Below are 25,224 nucleotides of genomic sequence, written 5' to 3'. Positions count from 1 at the left end.
CTGGCCCAGCCGCTCCGCGGCACGTGGGATCCTCCCGGACCGGGGCACGAACCCGCGTCCCCTGCCTCGGCAGGCGGACTCTCAACCACTGCGCCACCAGGGAAGCCCTCAACTCGTATTTCTTGAGCAACGCGTGCAGGCTCTAGGAGAAGGGCCTTGGAGTAGTCGGGGGCGGGGGGGGGGGGCAGATCTCTCACACCTTTGCTCTTTTCTGCAGTCTGCATCTCCTCTCCTTTTATACCCCCAGCAAATCCTTCCACAAAAGAAAAGAGGCCCGGCCGGTCAGATGAGCAGATACCGGAGTGCAAAGCAATGCATTGGATTCCCCACTCTTCCGGCCTCTCCCTGCAGACCTAACTCCACTCCGATGACAAACCCCAGGCCTGTGCTGAGGCATGACCGCTCACTTCTCCCAACTCTGCGTTCAGTGACATCACGGCGGTGCCTTGAAATCGGCCACCGCGGGAGTATTTGCACCATGAAATCAGCAGATTTTACCAATCAAGGTGTGTGTGTCTGTGTGTGCGCGCGTGTGTGTGTGTGCGCGCGTGTGTGTGCGCGCGCACACGTGTGTGTGCGCGCGCACACGTGTGTGTGCGCGCGCGCGTGTGTGTGTAGCGGCTTGCCAGCTCACGACTCCACACACCACCAACTGCCTCCCCAAGAGACAGGATGACGAGCCTCAGGCCCTTCCCCTCTCTCCAGTAACTGCATTCAGGACAAGGCACAGCACCCACTTGTCTTCCCCCGTGATTCCCTCCAGAGCCATCACCATCTGTCCAGCAGAACTTTCATTATGAACATTTGCACTCCGAAGAGGCACCGAACCGCCAGTCAGCCCGCTCACAACTTTCTCCGGTCACGTCATGCACAGAGCCAGCGTTTCTTCACATCTGCTGGCCCCTTCCCCACATTCCCAGCTCCCAGGCCCTTTCCTACCTCTCAGCACGGCTGGATTCTCTACTCCTGGTGTCAGTTAGAGTTGGACGTGCATTCGAATCTCAGCGTCATCACTGTAGATCCATTTAGGCCTCAGTTTCACCACCTGTAAAATGGGGATGATGGTCATGCTCCAGCTCAGAGACTTGGTTTGAGGAATAAACTCGTAAAGGTACACAGAGCACACAGCAATCCCCGGCATGACAGCAGAGGCAGCTATTGTTACACACTCTCTCACAGGCAACTCTGGACACGAACTCTCATAGGCTGCTGCCCCGCCCAGGGATTCTATAGACAGGGCACATGTGCCGCCCACTTCCCCTCTCGCTTGATGTGCTCACATCGCTTATTCTGGAAGGCCTTTCCTCTGCTGAAGTCCTACACGTCCTTCAAAACCCTACCGAACGCCTCTGCTGTAGGGAATCTTTGCGGCTCCTCCTATTTGCATTAAACTTTGACTCCTTGGCTCTACAGGAGGCCACTGGCTGACTCAGATGATGACAGCCTCACCTTTCCCCACCCAGTCTTCTTCACTTTGCCTGAAAGGCTGATGGAACTCCACTCCTCTGGGCTCAGGGGCACAAAAGCATTGTTCAAAATGTAAATGTGTTCTGGGAGGGATCCGCATTTTCCCACGCTTGTGCATCCTCCCGTATTCCTCAGCTTACTGATTTCCTAGCCTCAGGGGGTCATAGTGCTGGAAGGGCTCCTAGAGGTCTCGGGCTGACCTGCATGTTTCACAGATGAAGAAACTTTGAGGCCTAGCAAGCCACTTAGCCCACATCACACAGCTGGACTTAGAACCAGGATGCCGTGACTTCCCGCCTGATGTCCTGGCCATCCCGCCAGGCTCTTGGAAGATCAGGACAAAGCCCAACGGGAGTAGGTTGAGGGACAACGGTCTGAGCGTGGAGGGTTCCCGAAGAAGGCTTGTGGGGCCTCCAGGAGGGCAGGACAGCCAGGGCAACATGAGGCCATGGGTCTAAGGGAGGGGAGAGAACCAGGCAAAGGGCTCGAAAGAGTTTCTGAAGCCAAAGTCCTGGAGAGCAATTGTCTACCTGCCTCAAACTGTGGTCCATATTTTTTCAGGCTCCCTACCCACCACCTTGGCCAGGCCACAAATGGCCACGGGCAGAAGGCATCAGGCTGGGAGCCCGTCAACACTCTATTATTTACGATGTGGGCTTTTTACATTTCCTAATGGTTGCATGGGTTCCTGTCCTTGGAAGAATCCTGAAGTCTAAAATAGCCACCACCAACTCGCCACCTCTCCTGGGTCTCTGTTCCTTTACTCTGCTGTATGTTCCTCAGCTTCAATGTGCTTCTCACTACTTGTAATTTTTATTCATTCATTCATTCATTTTCCTAGGTACCATCTGCTCCCCCATTAGAAGAAAAACTCGAGGATTAGGACTTTATCTTTTCCTCGTATGTAGTAGGTGCTCAGTAAACATTGGCTGATGAATGAATAAGAGTCCTTGCCATACCGCTTTGTTAGATATTCGTTCTTCGTACTTGCTTGGGAGCTTCATTCTGCTGTTCTTTTTCTTTCTTCTTAAGACTGATGCTTGGCTCCATCATTTTGCTCCTGCTTTTCTAATGCAAGCATTAACTTAAGTACTGGTTTAGCTGCATTCCCAAGTTTTGATTTATAATATGTTAATTATTCAGTCCCAAGTATTTTCAAATTTTCATTAGGATTTCTTTTTTGACCTATAAGTTATTTGGAAGCCTGTGTATGCTGTGCATACGTGTTTACTATCCATATGCATGGGGGGTTTCTACATTTTATTTAACATATTATTTCTAACTTAATTTATTTGTGGCTTGAGACTGCAATATGGGTGAGCACAATCTTCTGAAATCCAGTTTTATGGCCCAGAACTTGAGCAATCTGCATTACTATTTCATATGTTTTAGAAAAAAATGTATTTTCTCCTACAGCTGCCATGCTCTATGTAGGTCCATTTGATCAAGGTCTCTAATTGTGCTGATCAAATCTTCTGCATATATCCCTTCTTCTGGATGGGTTATTATTTACTTCCTTTTCTATTCTACTTTTAGTCTCTAGTTGTTTGAAAGCTAAAGGCTTTGGTCTATTCTTTAGTATTTACTTTTCCTTTTACAGAAGATAAAGGACCTCATATCTCTTTAACTGTGGTCAAGGCTCTCCCATCTTACATGCTGTTGTTCTGTAAATATTAGCTTCCCTAGCCTAGATTTCCACACAAACTGGACATTATTTTATAGTTTTAAAGTCTTTATTTTTGTTTGTTTGTTTGTTTTCGGGTTGTTGTGTTTTTTTTTGCGATACGCGGGCCTCTCACTGCCGTGGCCTCTCCCGTTGCGGAGCACAGGCTCCGGACGCGCAGGCTCAGCGGCCACGGCTCACGGGCCCAGCCTCTCCGCGGCACGTGGGATCTTCCCGGACCGGGGCACGAACCCGCATCCCCTGCAACGGCAGGCGGACTCTCAACCACTGCACCACCAGGGAAGCCCTAGAAGAAGATTTTTTTTTTTGCTGGTACGCGGGCCTCTCACTGTTGTGGCCTCTCCCGTTGTGGAGCACAGGTCGCGGACGCGCAGGCTCAGCGGCCACGGCTCACGGGCCCAGCCGCTCCGCGGCATGTGGGATCCTCCCGGACCGGGGCACAAACCCGCGTCCCCCGCATCCGCAGGCGGACTCTCAACCACTGCGCCACCAGGGAACCCCAGAAGTGTGTCTTTTTTAAAATCAATATTTTAGTTGTTTCATTTGGAAGCGAAGGCTATCTGCCATACCTACCACACTATGGGAAACAAAGCCCCTCCGGGAAGAATAGATCAGAATCACAGTAACCAAATGAGGCAGTTTTAATAAATGACATGTTATGGAAGGGGGGGTAGGGTGTGCTGAAGTTACCAGGACCCAGAGGGGAAGAGATCTTTGAGAGAACACAAATGGTAGCTATTATAGAAAAGTAAGATCCGCTCACATTTATCGCTCAACAAAAACAGTTACCTGCTCCACATACATAAGAATGACAAGAGGCAAAACATATCAATACTTTTCTTGAATAGAGTTTGTCAAGGATTGAATTGTGTCCTCTCCCCCCGCCAAAATTTATATGCTGAATTCCTCACCCCCAGTACCTCAGAATGTGACCGTATTTGGAGACAAGGTCTTTACAGACCTTGTCAAGTTAAAGGTAAGGTCATTAGGGTGCATCCTAATCCAGTATGACTGGTATCCTTATAAAAGGGAAAATCTGGACACGAACACGTGCACATCATGTAAAGATGAAGGTAGAAGTCAGGGCGATGCATTTACAAGCCAAGGAACGCCAACCCGCCAGACGCTAGAAGAGAGGCCTGGAGTGGATTCTCCCTCACGGTCCTCAGAAGGAACCAGCCCTTCCACATCTTGACTTCAGACTTCCAGCCTCTAGAAGTGCAAGACCGTAAGCTTCTCTTGTTTAAGCCACCCAACCTGCGCTTCTTTGTCATGTCAGCCCTAACACACTAAAACTCTATGTAACGTCTTCTAGGAGAGACAGCCCACCGGGGTCTTCTGTGTGGAGCTAGCTCAGACCACATGTTCTTTAACAGTCTGGAGGAACCTCGAGGGGGTAAGAGGGTTCACCGGCATCTTCTGCAACATTCCCAGAATTGGGCAATGTCCTCTTCTATTAATATTTCAGTTTCACAGAGAGGTCCTAGAATACCATCAATTCTTCTCCTTCAAAGCGCTCTCCTGAAAAAGCATGATGCTCTTATTGACACTGCACTTAAAAAATGTTCTGAAGTAAATCTACACAGCACTCTGGCTATTCACTTCCGGAAACTGGTTAACCAATAAGGATATAAAGACACAGAGAGATGCTCTGGCAAGGTGGCAGAACAATTTGTGCCAGATATTAGAATAGAATCAATGCTCTATTGCAGAGCATGGTCAAGGGCCTGGATAACCTCCAACAATTGACTCTGTTAGTCCCCGGGATTATGGGTCGGTGGGTAGGGTCTTTAGACCAGGAAGCTCCTATCGTCTCTTCCAGTCCAACAAACCCCAGTTTGAGTCTGTCAAAGTCAAAAAGAAAAACAAGATATGGGTTACCCCAAAATTCACTTAGCAAGGACCCAAAATCATGCAGAGTAATAGAGACTTGCTGGAATCTCAGACCCCCCAGCAGAGCAAATGGAATATGTCCAGAACCAGACTCAACTTTCCTAAAGAAAAAAGACAGACCTTCTCTCTGTTGTCAGGTATGTGTGTTCCTTCCATTTCTTTTAGCAACCCTCCTCCCTCCTACCCCACTGCATCCATGCTATAATATTAGATGCAAAACGGATGCAGACGCTCCAGAGAATCCTGAACTGAAAAGCTTCAGATGGGGGAAGGATATAATTAAAGCATAATCACACACTGTTCACCAAGAATTCATGTCAATACCATATGTCATAGGGCTTCCCAACACACACGCACCCTCCTCTGGATTCTGAGCTCTGGCACCACCTCTCCTCCAGCTGAGCTTTCCCCGGGCCACACACTAGACCCTTTCAGCACAGAACGAATGTAAAGGAAAGCACATTGGTGGCGGAGCTCCCCCTGACCCCATTCCTTCTTCCTCTTCCACAGTGCTGATGTCAGAGCAGCCTCCGAACCAGCGCTGTCCAAGAGGGAGACAACCCAAGCTACAAAGACAGACAGCAAAGAGAATTTTAAACTCAGCAGCCCCTTTAAAAAGGTGAAAAGAAATAGGTGAAGTCAATTTTAATGATGTGTTCTTTTTAATTCAATATATCGAAAATATCATTTCAACACGTAACCAATATAAAAAGTTATTAATGGGATATTTACCTGTTTTTGGTAAAGTCTTCAAATTTTGGTGTGTATTTTACACTTACAGCACATTCAATTTGGACCACCCAGATTTCAAGAACGGAATGTGTTCTTGTGTCTAGTGGCTACCATACTCGACAGCACTGGTCTAAGAGTTTAAAGTGACCTGTTATAGCTTCAAGTCTTGGCAAGGTGTGTGATTTTAGAGGACAGATGTTTCCTCTTATATTTATTCAGTGGGGTCCATGAAAGTGCCAATAAATTCTTTTTTCCAATAAATTCTTACTGAGCCCAGTTCCCTGTCTCTATATACCCAGTTGTCTGCCTGAAAGGACCCCCTTCCCCTATAGGCCTCAAGGACACCTATTTTTTTCTTCTTTGGTTCAAAAGTTTCTTCAGTGAACCAAAGCTGAAACAAATGTGGCCTATTTGAATGTTCCCTTTTCCCACTGTTATCGTATATAGTACAGGGCACTGCATCTGCTTGAGAACATTTATCTCCCTTAAGAGACAGGATTACTTTAAAAAGAGGGGATGTGCCTTATTTCTGTGTACCCCATACTTAACACAGGACCCCTCACAAGGTTGCTCTTAACATGGTACCTGCCTCCCCGGGAGCGGATGGTCTGAGAAAGCAAGCAAATGAGGGCAAAGCATCCAAGGCAAGAGCCATGGTGTCTTTCAGAACCTGACCTTGCAAGTGACACACCATCATGTCTGCCGTATTCTCTTGGTCACACAGATCACCCCTGGCCCAGTGTGGGAGGAGACTACACAAGGCGTGAGCACCCGGAGGTGGGGGTCCTTGAGGGCCATCGTGGAGGATGGTGAGCAATGGAATGTGCCACCGCCGGACAGCGGAAACCCTGAATTCAGGCCTCGGTGGCACGTAAGTTGCTGACCTTAAGAACCGATGCAACTGGCGAAGTCCAGCCCTTCCCATTCCTCTCTACATGTGCTCTCCTATCACGCTGACTCTGCAGCTCAGTATCTGTGCTGTTCCATCATTTCTTGCCTGCTTCGGCATGACCTCACACGCGTCCATCTCAGTAAGCCAGCCCCGAAGCCTGGTGCGCCAGCAACCTCAACCTACGATGCGTAAGTGGACCTTGCTACGGAGAAATACAGCTCCATTTACTGTGATGAATGGATTCCTTTGTCAGGGTTTTTTCAAATTTTTGAAGATTTGGAAGAAATTTTGAAAGTGGAACCTATAACATCAAGGCTTTCTGCAGTTGAAAGCAATTAACCACACAGCAGTTGTAAACAAATGTAAAGAAAACAGCTGTTCAATCCCACTACTGGGCATATACCCTGAGAAAACCATAATTCAAAAAGAGTCATGTACCAAAATGTTCACTGCAGCTCTATTTACGATAGCCAGGACATGGAAGCAACCTAAGTGTCCATCATCGGATGAATGGATAAAGAAGATGTGGCACATATATACAATGGAATATTACTCAGCCATAAAAAGAAACGAAATTGAGTTATTTGTAGTGAGGTGGATGGACCTAGAGTCTGTCACACAGAGTGAAGTAAGTCAGAAAGAGAAAAACAAATACCATATGCTAACACATATATATGGAATCTAAGGGAAAAAAAAAAAAAGGTCATGAAGAACCTAGGGGTAAGACGGGAACAAAGACACAGACCTACTAGAGAATGGACTTGAGGATATGGGGACGGGGAAGGGTAAGCTGTGACAAAGTGAGAGAGTGGCATGGACTTATATACACTACCAAACGTAAAATAGCTAGCTAGTGGGAAGCAGCCGCATAGCACAGGAAGATCAGCTCAGTGGTTTGTGACCACCTAGAGGGGTGGGATAGGGAGGGTAGGAGGGAGGGAGACGCAAGAGGGAAGAGATATGGGAACATATGTATGTGTATAACTGATTCACTTTGTTATGAAGCAGAAACTAACACACCATTGTAAAACAGTTATACTCCAATAGAGATGTTAAAAAAAAAATCACTTGGCAGCAATAACGGCCTTAACTTCTGAATAAATATGGTTACTGAAAATCTAAAATAATACATTATAAACTATTTAAAAAAAAAGAAACAGAATCATTTAAGATATTTTATAAATAGAGAATTAAATTCAGTGATGTGTCCCAAAGACTCACTAGTGTCTTACATTAAAAATGTTACTTTACCCCTCCCCAAATTATACTTTAAAATGCTTTTCACTAAATAAAAACTAAAAAGAAAAAGGGGGTGCATTAAAAAAAAAAGATGAGATTTGAGGATCAATATTTTTTACCACATCTATCAGGATATAATACAATACACCTAACATTTTGTAATTCTAATATTCCTATTAGTAATAATATCTAGTATTTATTGAGCACTTAACTATGTGTTCACCACTTGACATGAATTACTATACTTATTCTTCATAACTATCATATGAGGAAACTGATACACAGGTTATAAAACACAGACAATCACGCAAAAGCAGATTTGAGGTTAATTCTAAAATCAGTATTTGATATTACTTAAGATTACATCATCTTCCATGTATATGGCTTCCATGTATATATAGCTCACCAATACAGAAAAAAGGCAATTTTTTTTTTTTTTTTTTTTTGTGGTACGCGGGCCTCTTACTGTTGTGGCCTCTCCCGCTGCGGAGCACAGGCTCAGCGACCATGGCTCATGGGCCCAGCCGCTCTGCGGCACGTGGGATCCTTCCGGACCGGGGCACGAACCCACGTCCCCTGCATCGGCAGGCGGACTCTCAACCACTGCGCCACCAGGGAAGCCCCCCAAAAGGCAAATTTTTAAGCATTTGTTTACCTTTAAGAATATTGGACTGACTGATTATTGATTTCAGTCCTTCTAACATTACTCTTCAAAGACAGTCAGTGTCTATTTCTAGAGAATAATTCCCTGTATTAGTTAGAGTTTGATCAGGAAAATAAAAGCCATTCCAGGTTTTTGGTGTAGGAAGAGGTTTAATACAAGGAATTAATGCAGAACTACTGGAAAGTTACAGGAGTAAATGTCAGGAAAAATATTTTCAGGAAATTCAAAATAGCAGAGGTCAAGAGTCTACCAGTATTCTCAGCTGCCAACAATACCAAAGTGCGAGATTCTCAGGAGAATGCCCAAAAGTCAGTTGCCCGAAATTTGATGCTGCTGACAGGCCTTCCCAGCGCTACAAGGAAGAAAAATGGCTGCTCTTCCTCTGTCTTCCAAACCTTTTCCTGAGCCCCTAATTGGCAGACTCTAGCTGGAACTGTGCTGGCAAGGAAAAAAGTAGTTTTTAGGCTTTGTCCTGCTGCAGTGCAAGCAGAATTCAGAATGTCAAGGGTGGAACTGAGAATCAGTAACAATATCAGGTAAATTCTGCTCTTTGGCTATTCCACGTCCATTCACAATCTTTGGCCCATTGTTAACCTTCGAAAAAATAATAATATCAAAGATGCATTACCAAAGCATAAATACAACTATTTCTCTTTTTCTTACAAAAAAAAAAAGAAAACAGCTGTTTCACAAGTTGAAAAAATACTGTAATTTATCTCAACAAAGGCAACAAGATTAGGTAGTAACAGTATTAATAACCTAAGTTCAAATGTTATCTGTTTTAAATTTTAATGTTTGTATGGACCTAAAAGACTTGGTAGGCAAACGCTCTGTGAATTTCCTAAAAGTTGAAAGCAAAACAGTTTTGCCACCCTATCGATAAATAAAAAAGAGTAAACTGGCATAATATCCACACAGAAGTGTACCACAGTGAACCTTCAAATGTAAATGATTAAATACACTAAAATAATGAGGTGTCTGGGGCCTCTGGGTCCCAGGTCCCCACGGGTACCTGGGAGGATTGTGGACACTACAGGTTTGCCCTCCCAATTTAAAAAAAATGTTTGACCACGGGTTGTAATATTTATGTATGTATGTGAAACATGCATGCCCCCCAAAAATGTTAAGCATGAGATTAAAGAATAGACAGAGATTCCATTTTTAAAATTTCCATACCACTGTGTGAAGCTCACATTGCCTTAGATAAAATTATCCTGCACACAGGCAACTTGGACTTGCCCCCCATATCTCATCTAACCTTAGACATCTACGCAGGAACTCAGGGGAGGAAAAAGTGGATTGAACTCTAATATCCCCTGGGTTTCTAGAATCTAGAAGCATGTCTGGTGAACAGTAGCAGTCCCGGAGGGAGGCCAGGTGGAAAGAGAGAGCAGTGGGTCTTGGAGAGGGAACTCACACTGAAGGGCTAGAATGTTAGACAGGAGGCTGGGTGCTGGGGTAGACGTGCAAGTGTGAGTTGATGGAGCCGATTACATCAGCTCCAGGCAGATTTACTGTGAACCTCCTGCTGATACAATGTAGAGCTGGGGGAGGGAGCATTCTCTCTCTTACCATGGAGACACCGTCTGGCTGGACTGCCAAAGGTCCCCTGAGAGCGGTGGAGGTCTCTGCTTGATGGGCGCCCCATCCCCCCAGGTCGGTGAGGGCTTGAGCGGCAAAGTCAAAGCTCAGCCACACCAGGTCAAGAGGTAAGTCGTAACACAGAAAGGTCTGAGACCCTCCAGTCCCAAGCGTCCCAACACTGGAACTTGTCTCTCACCTCCCAAGGGTGGTGATGTTGCGGCTAAGGGATGTGCCCGAGTTTCTCTGCCTTTGGGAGCAGGGGGGCCTGTTTTCACCACCGATGGTACCTGTAGCTGCGCCAGCAGCAGTGGGAGAAGTATTCTACCTTCAGAGTGACCGCCTAATGGAAACTTCCAGCTCAAGACCCTTGTGTGGGCCTGGTTTGGTCAGTAGTGGATTCGTAAATGACCAGAACTGATTTCTGGACACACGTGAACACCCCCTAGGGATTCTTAGAAAAACACTGAGAAAAGAATCCTGGAAGCAATTCATTTTTCTGCAGCCAGGAAGGGTATATTTATAACCCTGGTTTCATTGATATGAGCAGGCGAGTAAGACTGAGAGGTTCCTTTTAAGCACCAAGACTGTCCTGCTAGTGCCACCAGATGAAGTCCGAGGACAGTGCTGTGAAAATGAAGCAACCAATTCTGGCCACCTCACCAGATACCCCGCCACCTGCTAGAATAGATAACGTAATGGCAGCCAGTGCAGGAGCTTTCATTTTAGGACAGTACAAAAGCATCTGCAGGGAAAATAAACAATCCCGTGCCTTTGGCGAAAGGCTTGGACCGAGTAAGTATGGAAACCAAGTAACCAAGCTGCCTGCTCGGAGGCGCCGACACACCCGTTCCTCCCCTCTCCCTGCCGGAACCTCACTAAAATGCAGATGAGAAATAAAGGTGGCTCAAACCCACATGGCCAAAGAGACCTGGACAGGAGATGACGGTGCAAAATGGATGCCAACCAAAACTGAGAGCTGAAAGGTAGATTGCAGCTGACTTGGAAGCCCAGGAAGAGCCGAAACGTAAACCTGCAGCAGAGAGCGCCACGAAAACTGTCTTCCCCTAAAGAATCTTGGAAAAACCCAGCTGTTTGAGTTACAGGCCCCTCCGAAGGCAGGGAAAATAGGAGGACTAGTTAGAAGACATTGTAAGTGGCAGCAAGATCCCCAGATTCTGTCGCTGACTTCCTGCAGCCAGATGGCTGTCCCCCGCCCCACCCCCCCCCCACTGCCCCCAAAGACTGCAAGTTTAGAGAGGTTCAAAGAGACAGACTTTGGACTCTGGACAGCTGAGGGCAGACAGAGAGCCTTTACCGCAAAAAGGAAATGTAGGTGAAAGTTTACACCCTGAACAGTGGGGCCCCCAACTTTTCCTCCACCTTGGTGGGTAGAAGACCGGCAGCCAAGGCAGAAGATTAGAGTCGAGCTGTCCAATATGGTAGCCACTCGTCAAAATAAGTGGTAGCTATTTAAGCTTAAATTAAGTAAAATTAAACAAAATTAAAAATTCACTTTTTCAGCCATAGTAGCCCCACTGCTAGTACTGAAGAGCCACATGTGACGAAAGGCTACCATATTGGAAAGTGCTGATACTGAACATTTCCATGTTCAGTATCCACACGAGCTGGACAGCACTGGATTAGAAGAAGACCCCTCGCTGAGGAAACTGACCAGGCTGAGAGAAAAGACCTACAGAGACTGACATCCGTTGATCACCCAGAGAGAAACACAACAGTTGACAAGCTCTACTCATGTAAACAGAGCTTTCTGTCAGAAGTTTGGTGACCCATCCTTAAACAAAGATGGCAAATATGAATGACCAAAAATTTGAGGAAAGTCCTAACCGTGAGAGACAAAAGGAGATCATATAGTATGTTGCATCCATGAGAGAAAAGTATAAAAATATGATAGGCAAATAAAAAATGAAATGGGTTAGATGGTAAAGTCTCTTGGAGTGCCAAACAAAAAAAGAGTTAAAAAACAAGAGGGAAAACTTGGGATATTAACATATCTGTCCATGAGATTCATCTTTCAATTGGAAGGATTTCCAGCAAAAGAGAACTGGGGAAAAAGGGGGAGGAAGGAAATTACCAAAGAAATAATAAAATGAAATTCTCAGAAGTTTCCAGATTGAAAGGGGCCACTGAGTGTCTAGCACTATGGGTAAGACAAAATAAACACATACCAAAGCACATCATGACATTCTGAAAACTGGAGATAAAGAGAAGTCTTCCTGAGAGCAAAAGCAAGTCCCATACAAAGGATCAGGTATCAGGATCACACTAGTGTCATCAAAAGTGACACTGAGGGGCTTCCCTGGTGGCGCAGTGGTTGAGAGTCCGCCTGCCGATGCAGGGGACGCGGGTTCGTGCCCCGGTCCGGGAAGATCCCACGTGCCGCGGAGCGGCAGGGCCCGTGAGCCGTGGCCGCTGAGCCTGTGCGTCCGGAGCCTGTGCTCCGCAACGGGAGAGGCCACAGCGGTGAGAGGCCCGCGTACCGCAAAAAAAACAAAAAGGGACACTGAGAGCTGGAAGACAGAACGACACCTCTAAAGTGCTAAGAAAAAATGACTTTCAAACTCAAACTCTATACCCAAGGGTGAGGGTAGAATAAAGACATTTTCAAACTTGCAGTGCATCAAAAATTTACTTCTTGTGTCGGTCAGTGCGGAAAACAGAGGGCTCACTCTGACTGGGGAGAAGTCACTGTTTACTAATATACGGTCAGGGTTAAAAGAATCCAGCCAGGAAAGGTGCGGTACCCTGAGGCCAGCCAGAGCAGGGAGCTGTGACAAAGCTAAGTTCCCAAGACTGGAGTGAGCTGCAGCCATAGGAGACACAGCCACCTGACTGAGGGCGTGGCCAGCACCCACTCACAGCCCAAAAAGAAGTAGCTGGAGAACACAAACACCCCTCCTTCCTTCTCCTCGCACTCAACTTCCGTATCTCCCACTGACCAAACTCAACTGGAAGCCAGAAGGCAGAGACTGCTGAGGCAGGGTCTCCATAAGTGCCAGCCTCCCGGGGCCCAGAGCAGGCGGAGAGGGCTCTGGGGTGACAACTGGAGAACTTCCCTCTACGTACTCTTGCTCAAGAGGCCACTGAAAGATGTGATTCAGTAACACAGGAGAGTAAATCAAAGAAGGAGAAGACACAGGATCCTAGAAACAGAGCCTCTAAAACCAAAAAGGGGTGGAGGGGGGTCCCGGGATAATAGCAAAGGAAGTCTCAGAAGCCATCTATGCCGGATCCCCAAAGAGCAAAATTCCAAACTGGAGAAGACAGACTGCTCTTGAGGAGGGGTGCTAAGAAAAGAAAGATGAAGTCTAGTGGGCACGTTTAGGACTCAGGAGAAGATAATCAGCTTTATCAGACAGTTATGAATTAATTAATAAATTAACTTAAAAAAAAATAAGCGAGTGGGGGAAAAAGGCAATTATTAGCTCCAAAGAAAATTTAAAAGTTGTATAGAAAGGAAATGTAATTATGATTCGCTACAACACACATTATAGTAGTGAGCAGTATTTACATAGCTGTGGTAGGCTGAGTAATGGCCACCAAAGATGTTCACATCCTAATCCTTGGAAGCTGTGAATGAAAGGGACTTGCAGGTTTGATCAAGTTAATCTTGAGATGTGTAGATTATCTTGGAGGACCCAGCTAGGCCCAGCGTAATCAAAAATGGGAGAGGGAGGCAGGAGGGTCAGGGTCAGAGGAGATATGATGATGCAAGTAGAGGTCAGAGTGATACGATATGAGAAAAACTCAACCTGCAATTGCTGGCTTTGAAGATGGAAAAGGGCTCCGAGCTGAGGACTGTGGGCCGCTTACAAAGCTGAAAGAGGTGAGAAACAAGTTCTTTCCTACAGCCTCCAGAAGGAATGCCGCCCTGCCAGCACCTTCAGTTTAGCCCAGGAGGACCCATTCCAGACTTCTGACCTCCTGAACTGTAAGATAATAAATTTGTGCTGTGGTAAGCCACTAGGTCTGTGATAATTTGTTACAGCAGCAGTACAAAACTACTACAGTAGCCACAGAAATATAATCAAATATTATTTAATTTAAAAATTGTGAAGAATCTGTGGTAGTTTTAAAACATGTCCACAAATTCTGGGACATCCCTCTTCTCACAAAGGCCCAATTGCCTTCCTTTCGTGATTCACTTCTAATGAACACAAGGTACTAGAAGCAATGGTAAGTGACTTCTGAGGCGAGGTCACAAAAGACATTGGAGTTTCTGCTTACACCTTCTTGGATCACTCACGCTTGGGGAAGCCACTTGTCGTGTCATGAGGACCTTCAGGGAACCCGTAGAAAGGTCCAACCGGGGAAGAACTGAGGCCTCTGTTCAACAACCAACATTAACTGGCCATCCATGAGAGGGATCTTGAAATCAGATACTTCAGCTCCAGTGAAATTTTCAGATTACTACAACTTTATGAGAGACCTTGGGCCAGAACACCCAAATTCCTGGCCCACCAAAACTGTGAGATAATAAATGTTTATCATATTATGGCACTAACTTCTACAGTAATCTGTCATGCAGTAGAAGATATCAGATACATAATTCAATTAGGAGGATAAGAGGAGGGAAAGAGTGTGTGTGCGTATGTGTGTGTGTGTGTGTGTGTCTGTGTGTGTGTGTGTTGATGTATGGTGAATGGAGAGCGAGAAACTATACAGTTAATTTTTAAAGAAGAGAGTCACTAGTAGTATAGAAAACTGAAAATCAGAAAACAGAGGCATACACATATTGCTTAAAATACAGAAGAAACATCTGAAAGAGTGGAATGTGTTTGCCTCAAGGTATAAAGGAGTTGAGAGTGCGGGATGCGGTTGAGTCTAATCACGACAGTTAAGTGTGATATTTGAATTTTAACCTATATACATACCATACTTTTATAAAATAAAAATTTTTTAAAGCAACTTCCACGGACCTCCCCACAGGATCTGGTGTCACCTTGCTCGGAGAGAAGGATGCTCCCACCTCTTTGATTTGGTAAGAAGAGTATCAGGGCTTCCCTGGTGGCGCAGTGGTTGAGAGTCCGCCTGCTGATGCAGGGGATGCGGGTTCGTGCCCTGGTCCGGGAAGATCCCACGTGCCGCGGAGCGGCTGGGCCCGTGAGCCATGGCCACTAGGCCTGCACGTCCGGAGCCTGTGCTCCGCAATGGGAGAGGCCACAACAGTGAGAGGCCCGCATACCGCAAAAAAAAAAAAAAAAAAAAAAAAAAAAAAAAAAAAAAAAAAAAAAAAAGAAGAGTATTAAGAGGGAGTATTCTGAGATGAGGGTCCCAGGATGCCATAGGTGGAAAGACTCCAGGAGAAGATAATCAGAGCTGGATGACCCAACCAAAACAGGTCATAAGGTTCACGAGACCCACAGCAGCACGGAGACTAACCTGGAGCTAGAAATAAAGACTAGGGCCCTCATGTGGAAAAGAAGGCCAGGAGACGTCAGACGGAGCATCAGAATCCTTCCGGGACCCCGGGGAAGACGCTGCTACTAATGAAGCCGAACTGGACCAATGTAAAAGATGAGCTGTCTTAAGGGGAAGGGCACTGGAGGAATGCTTAACTGGATTTACATATGCTTATTGGACAACTTACAAAACTAATGACAAATGCACAAAGTGGCTCTTGTAGGACTGCATTAATACGTTATCATCTGTGCAGGATGTTAATGCACTTCCTTCACTGAAGACTCTGTGCTGAGTGGATTACTTTAAGCAATTCACCTTCAAATTATAATAGTTGCCGTCAATACCATCATCATCATTATTATTATTATTCCATTTACTATGGTCTTGATATCTTTTTATAGGGGACATACTGTATTTTAAATGGTTGAAATAAGTCTTGGAATTCATTGCTAAAGGCCCAGAAGCACTGTCTTCTGAATCAATGCCAGATTCCCATAAAATGAATCACCAGCACCGTAAGATTTTTAGTGTCTTATGGGTGCGATCCTCCACGATTGCCAAAATGATGGACATCATTAGCGTAATCTGCTCTAAATCGGGTATCTTTCCAGAGCAGCTTCTGCAATGAGAGGTTCATGGTGGTCTGCTGGGAAGAGTTCCTATAACCCTCTGCCCCGTATCATGAAGGAATTGCTTAGCTGGAAAAAGAGTGTGAGGTTTTGGAGACATCGCTTCCGTTGGGTGGCCTCATCATTCACAACTGCCTGGGGAAGTGCAGACAAGAGAACAGGGGAAAGGCCACCCATACTGAAGGGAAAGTGAAGCTTGGGGTTCATATTCCTTATTTGCTTCACACGGCTCTTGGCTTTCACTTGACGTGCTTTCAGTCTCTGCTCATTTTCCCCTCTCCCTTGCCTCATTAAATCCTGCTTTTCCCAACCCATGTGTGATGCTGTGGTCTCTAACCTTGCCTCTCAGGTCTGGCTGCCCCTTTCCCCCCCCCCTCCCCTGACCCTACTTTCTTCCTTCTTGCCTCTTCCCAGCTGTGCTCTCTCCTTTTCTGGCACCAAATCATCACAGTACATCGAACTATGTAAGTACAATAACATTTGGAGGTCCTCTTCCCGCACCTCCGCATCCATCTCCATGTCTCCTTCAACCCCAGGAATTCTTTATTTCATTACTCAAGCCAGCAACCGAGTATGCCATTTCCAAGCAGACATTCACCCCAGCCAGGCTGGCTCAACCCACTAGCCTATTCCTGTATCTGCTAACATCTACTAGATGATTTTTAAATACAAAACAGACATCTCCCTAAAGGCCCTTGGTTCATAATAAGGAAAAAAGTCTTAATTTATTACCACAGAATTAGGCACCTTTCAACAGTAGAGTCCCAAGTCAAGCCACAAACTATTTCTACATTGCTGTGTAGACAACAAGGTCTGGGCAATAAACCCATCAACAATCAGGGAGACAGAAGAGCAGAAGGGCAGCTCCCGCCCTTGATGGGGCCTTGTGTGAGTTTAGGAAAAGACCCAGGGCGGCGACAGTCTATTACACCAGGTATCATCACTCACTCTAAAGGTCTTCAGAAAAGTCACACACCTACTGGAAACCAAGAGACAGGCTGCATATTCAGGATGGGAACGAATCGTGGGAAGGAAATCATCCCTGTAATGTGGCTAGAGGAGGGATCAGATCACAGAGGGAAGGTTCGGTGAGCCCACCTTCAGAAGAGGACAAGACACCTCCAAGGCTTCCGCTCGCGATCCCAGAGGGAGTTTAAAATTATATACAAGGGCTCAAGGCCATAAGAACTTCGAAAGATGCTTCACTATTTACTGCTTCTCCATCTCTGTGATTTTTGGGATGCTGTTTTCTCTTTGTGATCAGTAGTAAAAAAGCCTGAAAAACAAAAAGCACTTTTGTGTTTGTCTTTGGAGGGCATTAAGGAAACAGACTCCAAAGGACAGTGGCGGCTTCTGAGGGAGAAGGAAGTGGCTTGGTTTCCTGGAGCCTCAGCAGACGAGCACTGCTTTGGGCTGGAGATTGTCTGAAGCCAGTTGGTGGCATAAAAATGCGACCAGGCCCACAGTCCCCCACCCCTCCCACCTGTTGACTGTATTCCTCCAGGACTGTTATAAAACCATCAAAATGCACCTCAAACCTAAGGCTGGGAGTGGTCTGTCCAGGGCCAGGACGCACTCCTCATCTTCACGGAAAATTCACTGAGTTCATTAAGTGTCTCGCTTCACAACAGGCTCTAAAACTACAAAGGGGCCTTAGAGTTTTTTCAATAGAAAAGATAGACTATTCTAATGGGACAGCTGCATGCTGTAAAGCTTAGGAGCACTGGTTTGGGAGCCAGTCGGCCAGTGTTCAAATCACAGCTCTGTCACTTACTGACAATGATTTCTTTTTTTTTTTTTTTTTTTTTTTTTTTTTCCCCGTACGCAGGCCTCTCACTGCCGTGGCCTCTCCCGTTGCGGAGCACAGGCTCCGGACGCGCAGGCGCAGCGGCCATGGCTCACGGGCCCAGCGGCTCCGCGGCACGTGGGATCTTCCCAGACCGGGGCACGAACCGCGTCCTCTGCATCGGCAGGCGGACTCTCAACCACTGCGCCACCAGGGAAGCCCTGTTTGTTTTATTTTGTTTTGTTTTTTTTGCGGTACGCGGGCCTCTCACCGCTGTGGCCTCTCCCGTTGCGGAGCACAGGCTCCGGACGCGCAGGCTCAGCGGCCACGGCTCACGGGCCCAGCCGCTCCGCGGCACGTGGGATCTTCCCGGACCGGGGCACGAACCCGCGTCCCCTGCATCGGCAGGCGGACTCTCAACCACTGCGCCACCAGGGAAGCCCCTGACAATGATTTGTGATTAATCACCTAACTTCTCCGTGAGCAACTGCTCATGCATATAATGGAGACAGGACGAGTACCTCCCTCATGGGGTAGTTTTCTCAGGAAGAGGTGCACCTTGATCTGAGCCTAAAGGAAACGCAGACCACGTGTAAGTCAAGAGACATACAGGAGCCCGCCAGGCAAAGGGGTCGTCGGGCAAAGGCACAGTCGAGTCTGAGGCAGGAGACTGACAGACCCCATGTGGCGTCTCGTGACTTTCGTGACCCTCCGTGCTTCCACAGGAAGCACAGGTTGTGGAAATTATATACATGCCTCTAAGGCTGGGCTGGGCCTTCTCCCAGGACACAGTGTGGCTCACAAACAAAAGAGGGAAGCTCTTGTACAGAAGAATGATGAACAGGTGGCCGTCTTTGTCCTCGGGTCCCACCTTCTTTCACAGGGTGCTCACTGAATACCCTCGGGAGGCGGCCGAGCACAGGACCACTCTAGGAGGGGGTCCTTGTTCAAAGCCTGCTCCGTCACAGATTTAACTTCACACCCGGAGCCTCAGTTTCCTGGGAGACCAACATGGTTCGGCCACAAAACCATGCAGACCCAAGCCAGTTGTTTGCAGCTCCTCAAACAAACTCCGCCCTCTCCCGCCACTTCGCCTTGGGGGATGCTGTAGTGGAGGTGGAGTTTGGGGATCCAGGTCCAAGGACGTCACCGTGTGAGATTTACCATGTTACAGTGCTGAGCATGTCACAGATGGCCAACACATACATAAGGACTCATCAGAGTTACGTCTCTGAAACCTGGGCACGAGACTCGTACATGCACAGAACTCAAATCTGCACCGGCAAACTGCTGGCCGGTTTTCCAAAGGACCAGAAACTGCTCCCAGCATCTCAAGGAGAGGCTGATAGTTGCACACAGAAGCTCCTGCTCTCACACGCACAATTACCCAGTTTTCACATGCAAATATCCATCTGCACATGGTCTCTTTGGTAAATGCCAACTTCAGAGGTGCAATCCAGGTGCCCAAATTGGAGAACTTGGCATAGACAGAGGAGCACACGAGCTTGGAGTCAGTGATGGCCTGGGACCATCATTATAATTAGTTCCAATGGATGTGTCTGTCGTTCAGTAACAATGGTGGATGATTCGGTCTCTCGCTGCCTCATCTTGTTGCCCCCTTCCCCCCCCTCACCCCTCTTATAAGAAAAGCCAGCCACGTCTTGCTTGACTGTCCTCCCACCCCCATCCACACTCCCGCCTTTTAAAATGAAAAGCCCAGATGTGGGTGACCCATCTGTGGTGTGTGTCACGTTTTTAGCATCTTCTTTATTTAGAGCTGGGAGAAAGAGACTCATTAGAGAGGAGGTCCACAATGAAATTAGGAAACGTTTGATCAGACCATTGTCCCGACACAATACGTGCAATGAGGGAAATGCTGGAGTCGGCTGTGAACCCTAACTGTGTTTCAGTCTCACTGGCTTTCTCGTCCTGTGCTGACCACATGGGATCTCGAGAGCTCCCTGGGCAGCATCCAAGCTTCTGGAAGTGGGGAGCACCATTAGGGCAGGCAAATTCTCTCTCTCTCTCCTTAAAAGACTTTGCCTTTTGAGAAGAGCTTTAGATTCACAGGAAAAGGGAGAGGCAGGTACACAGGTTTCCCATCCATTCCCCGCCCCACACATGCACAGCTCCCTCCCCATTACCAACATTCCCCACCAGGGTGGGACAATTGTTACAGCTGATGAACCTGCGCTGACACATCACTATCACCATGGTTTGCACCACAGTTCACTGGTGGTGTTGTCCAGTCCCTGGATATGGACAAAATATGATGATGTGTATCCACCGCTAGAGTATGATACAAAGTATTTTCACTGCCCTAAAAATCCTCTGTGCTCTCATGTCTTCTTCCCCCAACCCCTGGCAACCACTGATCTTTTTACGGTCTCCATAGCTTTGCCTTTTCCAGAATGTCATAGAGTTGGAATCATACAGTATGGTACCTTCTCAGATTGGTTTCTTTCGCTCAGTAATATGTATAAAGTTTCCTTCATGTCTTTTCGTGGCTTGATAGCTCATTTCTTTCTAGCACTGGATAATTCCATTGTCTGGATGGACTACAGTTTATCTAGCCAATTCTTTTCTTCCCTGTGGCCTCACTCTGCTGTGGAAGTTGGGGCATCTACTGCTACGGCAGTTAGGACACCCTTGACCTTCATCAGTGTCAGTCCTTCCCTGCGGCCTCAGCAGAGGCATCTACAGGGACCCAGTGGTGAGGACTAACTCATCCCAAAGCATCTAGCCTTTCCCTCAGCTTCTTGGCATTTAAAGGGAAGAGGTTTGCTGCTGGGGACCTTATGTCAAGGGCTCAGTACATGAAAACCACTCTTGAACTCCAATTCCATTTCTGGTATCTCAACTCACTTATTAAGCAAAGCAGAAGGTCAGAAATATACAGACTCCAAAACAGATGCATTGATGACACCTTTCAAGCTCTGGGTAAACCATTTTTCTACAAGGATGTCCAGTCACATCCCCAAATACTTAATCTGCGCTGCATCAAAATCAGCCTAATTCTACATAAGGAGAAATTAAACCACCAAGAAATGGACCCTAGAGCCCTGAGTTAAGACTGAAAAGACTTGATTTCAAAAAATGAAAATGGGCTCTAGCCCTGACTCAGTCACTAGCTATGGATCATTAGGACCTTTCACCTCACGTCTGACAGAGCTCAGACTAGTTGTCTTAACTTAGAAGATTCTTGTGAAAGTACAATATAAAGACAGTTATTAAAGCAATCAGGAGCATTAAAACATCATATTAAAGTGTTTGGTTTTATACTAACAGACCACACAGTAAATTCTCTACCATTTGTGGCATTAGAATTCATCTCCTACCTGCTAAATCCATTGCTTCTTCATCTAAGTGACATATGAGATTTGCCATTCTGAAAAGACATGGAAAATCCACTTCTTGGTCCAAGTTACAGAGCACAACATTTTGCACTGAATATGGGAACTTGAATAGAAACAACTGACTAAATAACTCGATCCATGCCAGCACTGAATGATACAAGCTTAGCATCTGGCACACAGTAGGCACTCAATATATACACTTGCTGAATCAATTAATTAATGTAAAATATGTAGAGAAAAATCCTACTGAAAACAAAGGCAAATTTATTCAACAAATACTTGTATCAGTGAATACCTAATGGGTACATGCCTTTGTTGTTTAGCTAATGTGTAAGTTGAATCAGAACTCCTTTGTCCATAAGTCAGTTCTCCATCAACTTTCTCTGTGTAGAACTTCAACAAGCACCACCAACCATCACTTAGAAGAGAAGGGATTAAACAGAGAAGCATACCGAAAACAGTGAGAAGTGACAATGGACAATATAGCAACCAAAATGAGGTGGCAGGAAATTTGGAAACAAAGTTACAAAAATTATGAGTTTGGGGTAAATATCCCCATACATCTCCATAACCCTTGGAGGCATCGTCGTATTGATTTCTTTGAAGACACTGTAGTGTACAAGTCCAAGTTTCTTTCATTATTGCATTAACCAAGATAACGCTGAAACTAACTTAACCCTTTCTTAATAACTCACCATGTGTTATTTATTTATTTATATTTTTTTTTTTTTTTTTTTTTTTTTTTTTTTTTTTTGCGGTACGCGGGCCTCTCACTGTTGTGGCCTCTCCCATCGCGGAGCACAGGCTCCGGACGCGCAGGCTCAGCGGCCATGGCTCACGGGCCCAGCTGCTCCGCGGCACGTGGGATCTTCCCGGACCAGGGCACGAACCCGTGTCCCCTGCATCGGTAGGCGGATTCTCAACCACTGCGCCACCAGGGAAGCCCACCACCATGTGTTATTTAAAAGGTGGAAATATCTGTGGTATATTTTAACAGAGGCTTATGTTAAACACAGAAGATGCATGAGGGGTGGTTAATCATAAAAGCTTCTTTATTTTTATTTTCCACTATTCCTTTAAACCGGTTCTATGGGATAATGATTTCACTGTTCCTGGATGAAACTTCAGGAAATCTCCATGACTTTTCTGGTTTTCTTAGGCAAAGTCTTATAGTCAGGAGAGAGGTACCAGTTTCTTAGGCAAAGCCTTATAGTCAGGAGACAGGTACCAGTTTCTTAGGCAAAGCCTTATAGTCAGGAGACAGGTACCAGGTTCCTTGTGCTTTCTGCCTGCAGAGGATGCTTAGCAACCCAAAGTGGTCCCACGGAAGCTCTTCCGTGATTTGGGCGCACTGGTTGCCGTGTTCTAAAATCCCCCCTCATAAGATCAGTAGGAACTTAACCACAGCCTGGGTGAGGGGATTCTGGAAGACAGGCATAGCAGTTGTGAATAAGTTTCCAGACATTTTCTTTCCACGTTTGTATCTCAGTGTCCTGGCACACACCTCGCTTTGCTATCCAATATCTATGATATCTTTTGCCTCAGTCCAAACTTCCAAATTAACATTTGATTACATTAGAAACTTTTCACATTGAATAATATACATTGGGGAAGGGAGTTAAATCTTTAATAAGATAGCCACTCAACACACAGAATTATTCATTCACCAAGGGGTGTAGGTAGGTTTTTTGGGTTTGGGGTTTTTTTTTTTTTTTTTTTTTTACTATATTTGGAAACATCTGGATTTTTGATGAAATGTTTCCAATTTAAATCCAGATGTTTGAGATCATGTAGAGTAGCCAAAAGTTGGAAAAGTAAATTACAGGATAGCAAAAAGAGCCCTGTGTTTGCTATCATTATTTAGATGTGATCTGACCGCATATGGAATTATATATCTGAAAATACGGATCCAAATCTATACCTGGAAGAAGCTACTTATGCCTCTGGACTCAGTTTCTCCATAACCAATAAAGAGATTTACGTACCGTGTTCTGAGAATCCAATAACGTAAGTAGCTAACCCTATTGTGAAAAACTTATATTTTGTTTGGAATACGAACAATAAAAATGCAGTTTATGCCAAAGAATTTGTGGTGGTTTTACAACATGTCCACAAATTTCTTTCATATGCCTCACTTCAAAAAGTGGAGTGTAATTCTCCTTCCCTTAAGTGTAAGATGCACTTAGCCACGGACCTTTCATCAGTAGAATGTGGAAGAAGTGACAGTGTATGGCCTCCAAGATTAGGACATGAAAGGCAGTGTGGCTTTTTCCTTTCTCTCTGATCACTCCCCCTGGGAGAAACCAGCTGCCATGTCATGAGGACACGGAAGCAGTCCACGGAGAGGTCCACATGGTGACAAACTGCAGCCTCCTGCTAACAGCCATTGGGAGAGTCAGTGGACCCTCCAGCCCCAGTCAAGCCTTCAGATGATAGAAACCCCGGCTGTCAGTGTGACAGCAACCCCATAAGAGACTCCAGGCCAGAACCGCCAGCTTATCCACTCTCATATACCTGACCTACAGAAACTGTAGCTTTAACCCACTAAGTTTTAGAGGAATTTATTGTGCAAAAATAGAGAAATAATACGAAATTGATCAGATTTTCTAATCTGTCTATTATGAGAATCAACAATACTCAAGAAAGAAGTGATTTAAAAACAAACAAACATGAATCTCACTTTGAATAGAAAAAAATACCATTTCCAGATTTTTATCATTGAAGTTCTACTTAAGAAACAGTTCTTGAATCTGGTCCGTTTAAACCACTAGCTCATTGAAGGTGCTGTGTATATGCAACAAATTCACATGATAACTAAAATTATCTTTAAATGCATGGTAAAAGCACAGATATTCACGACTCTAAACTGTGCTATGTACAAGGCTGACGCTAAAAAACTTCTTAACAATGCACCTAAGGATACTTCTAGATGTTTCTTGTATTGGCTGCTTTTAAAAGGGCATCAATTTGCTTTTTATTTGTTTAGGAACTTGTTTTTAAAAAGGAAAGCATAAACATGTTTATTATAAAGATAAACCTTACCTTTTGTGAGAATTAGATCAAAGAAGTTGCATTTAGGATACTAAATATGCTTATGCATCATAGATGATCAGGACGCCACATACCCGCAGGGAGTTTATAGTTGCATGTACTTATCTCATTTAATCTTCTCAACAACACAGGAGAGCAGGCATTATTTTCTCATTTTGCACACGTGATGGTGCAAAAACTATTACTGTGAGAATCCTCTAGGATGTACCTCCTCTTCCAGACCACCAAAGGTAATCCTCTATGTCTAAGCCCAATTTCTCCTTTCCTTTCCCCTCCTAAAGATGTAGCATCTGCGCTTCCCTGGTGGTGCAGTGGTCGAGAGTCCGCCTGCCGAGACAGGGGACACGGGTTCGTGCCCCGGTCCGGGAGGATCCCATGTGCCGCAGGGCGGCTGGGCCCGTGAGCCGTGGCCGCTGCGCCTGCGCGTCCGGAGCTTGTGCTCCGCAACGGGAGAGGCCACAACAGTGAGAGGCCCGCGTACCGCAAAAAGAAAAAAAAAAAAAAAGATGTAGCATCCTTTCTGGAAAGAGGCAGATGTTGCTGTGCCGGGGATAGGCACGTCGGGGTGAAAGAAAGCCTCAGGCAGCTACAATTAGGAGGATGGAAGAGAGGTTCTTGGAGAGGAAGATGTTAAGGAGAGAGAGACAGACACTGGAGCGCTGTGGGATGTGAGGGGAGAGGGATATTTTAATGTATTTTATGGACAGTGTATTTGGAGCTCCTTTAACTTCATCTGAGCAATGTGAGAAATTAATAGAATTTGTTTTAATTGCGTTTGCCTGTTGAACTGTGCTTTTTCAACACATCACTTTAAAACTCCTGGGTT

At 45.8% G+C, this 25,224-nt stretch overlaps 1 long non-coding RNA gene across 1 annotated transcript in view; it reads right to left on the bottom strand.

Annotated features, from left to right (window-relative positions):
- Positions 1-945: 945 nt before the first annotated feature.
- Positions 946-25,224, bottom strand: part of LOC136794933 (uncharacterized) — a 104,900-nt gene continuing 80,621 nt past the window's right edge. Inside the window, exon 3 of the long non-coding RNA XR_010842397.1 lies at positions 946-1,045. This is a non-coding gene — a long non-coding RNA (uncharacterized lncRNA). The remainder of the gene's footprint in view (positions 1,046-25,224) is intronic.

Source organism: Kogia breviceps, chromosome 10, assembly GCF_026419965.1.
Source record: "Kogia breviceps isolate mKogBre1 chromosome 10, mKogBre1 haplotype 1, whole genome shotgun sequence".
In the NCBI taxonomy this organism is placed as follows: domain Eukaryota; kingdom Metazoa; phylum Chordata; class Mammalia; order Artiodactyla; family Physeteridae; genus Kogia; species Kogia breviceps.
Note: the sequence above shows the minus strand (reverse complement) of the source record. Positions and strands in the feature narration are given on the sequence as shown.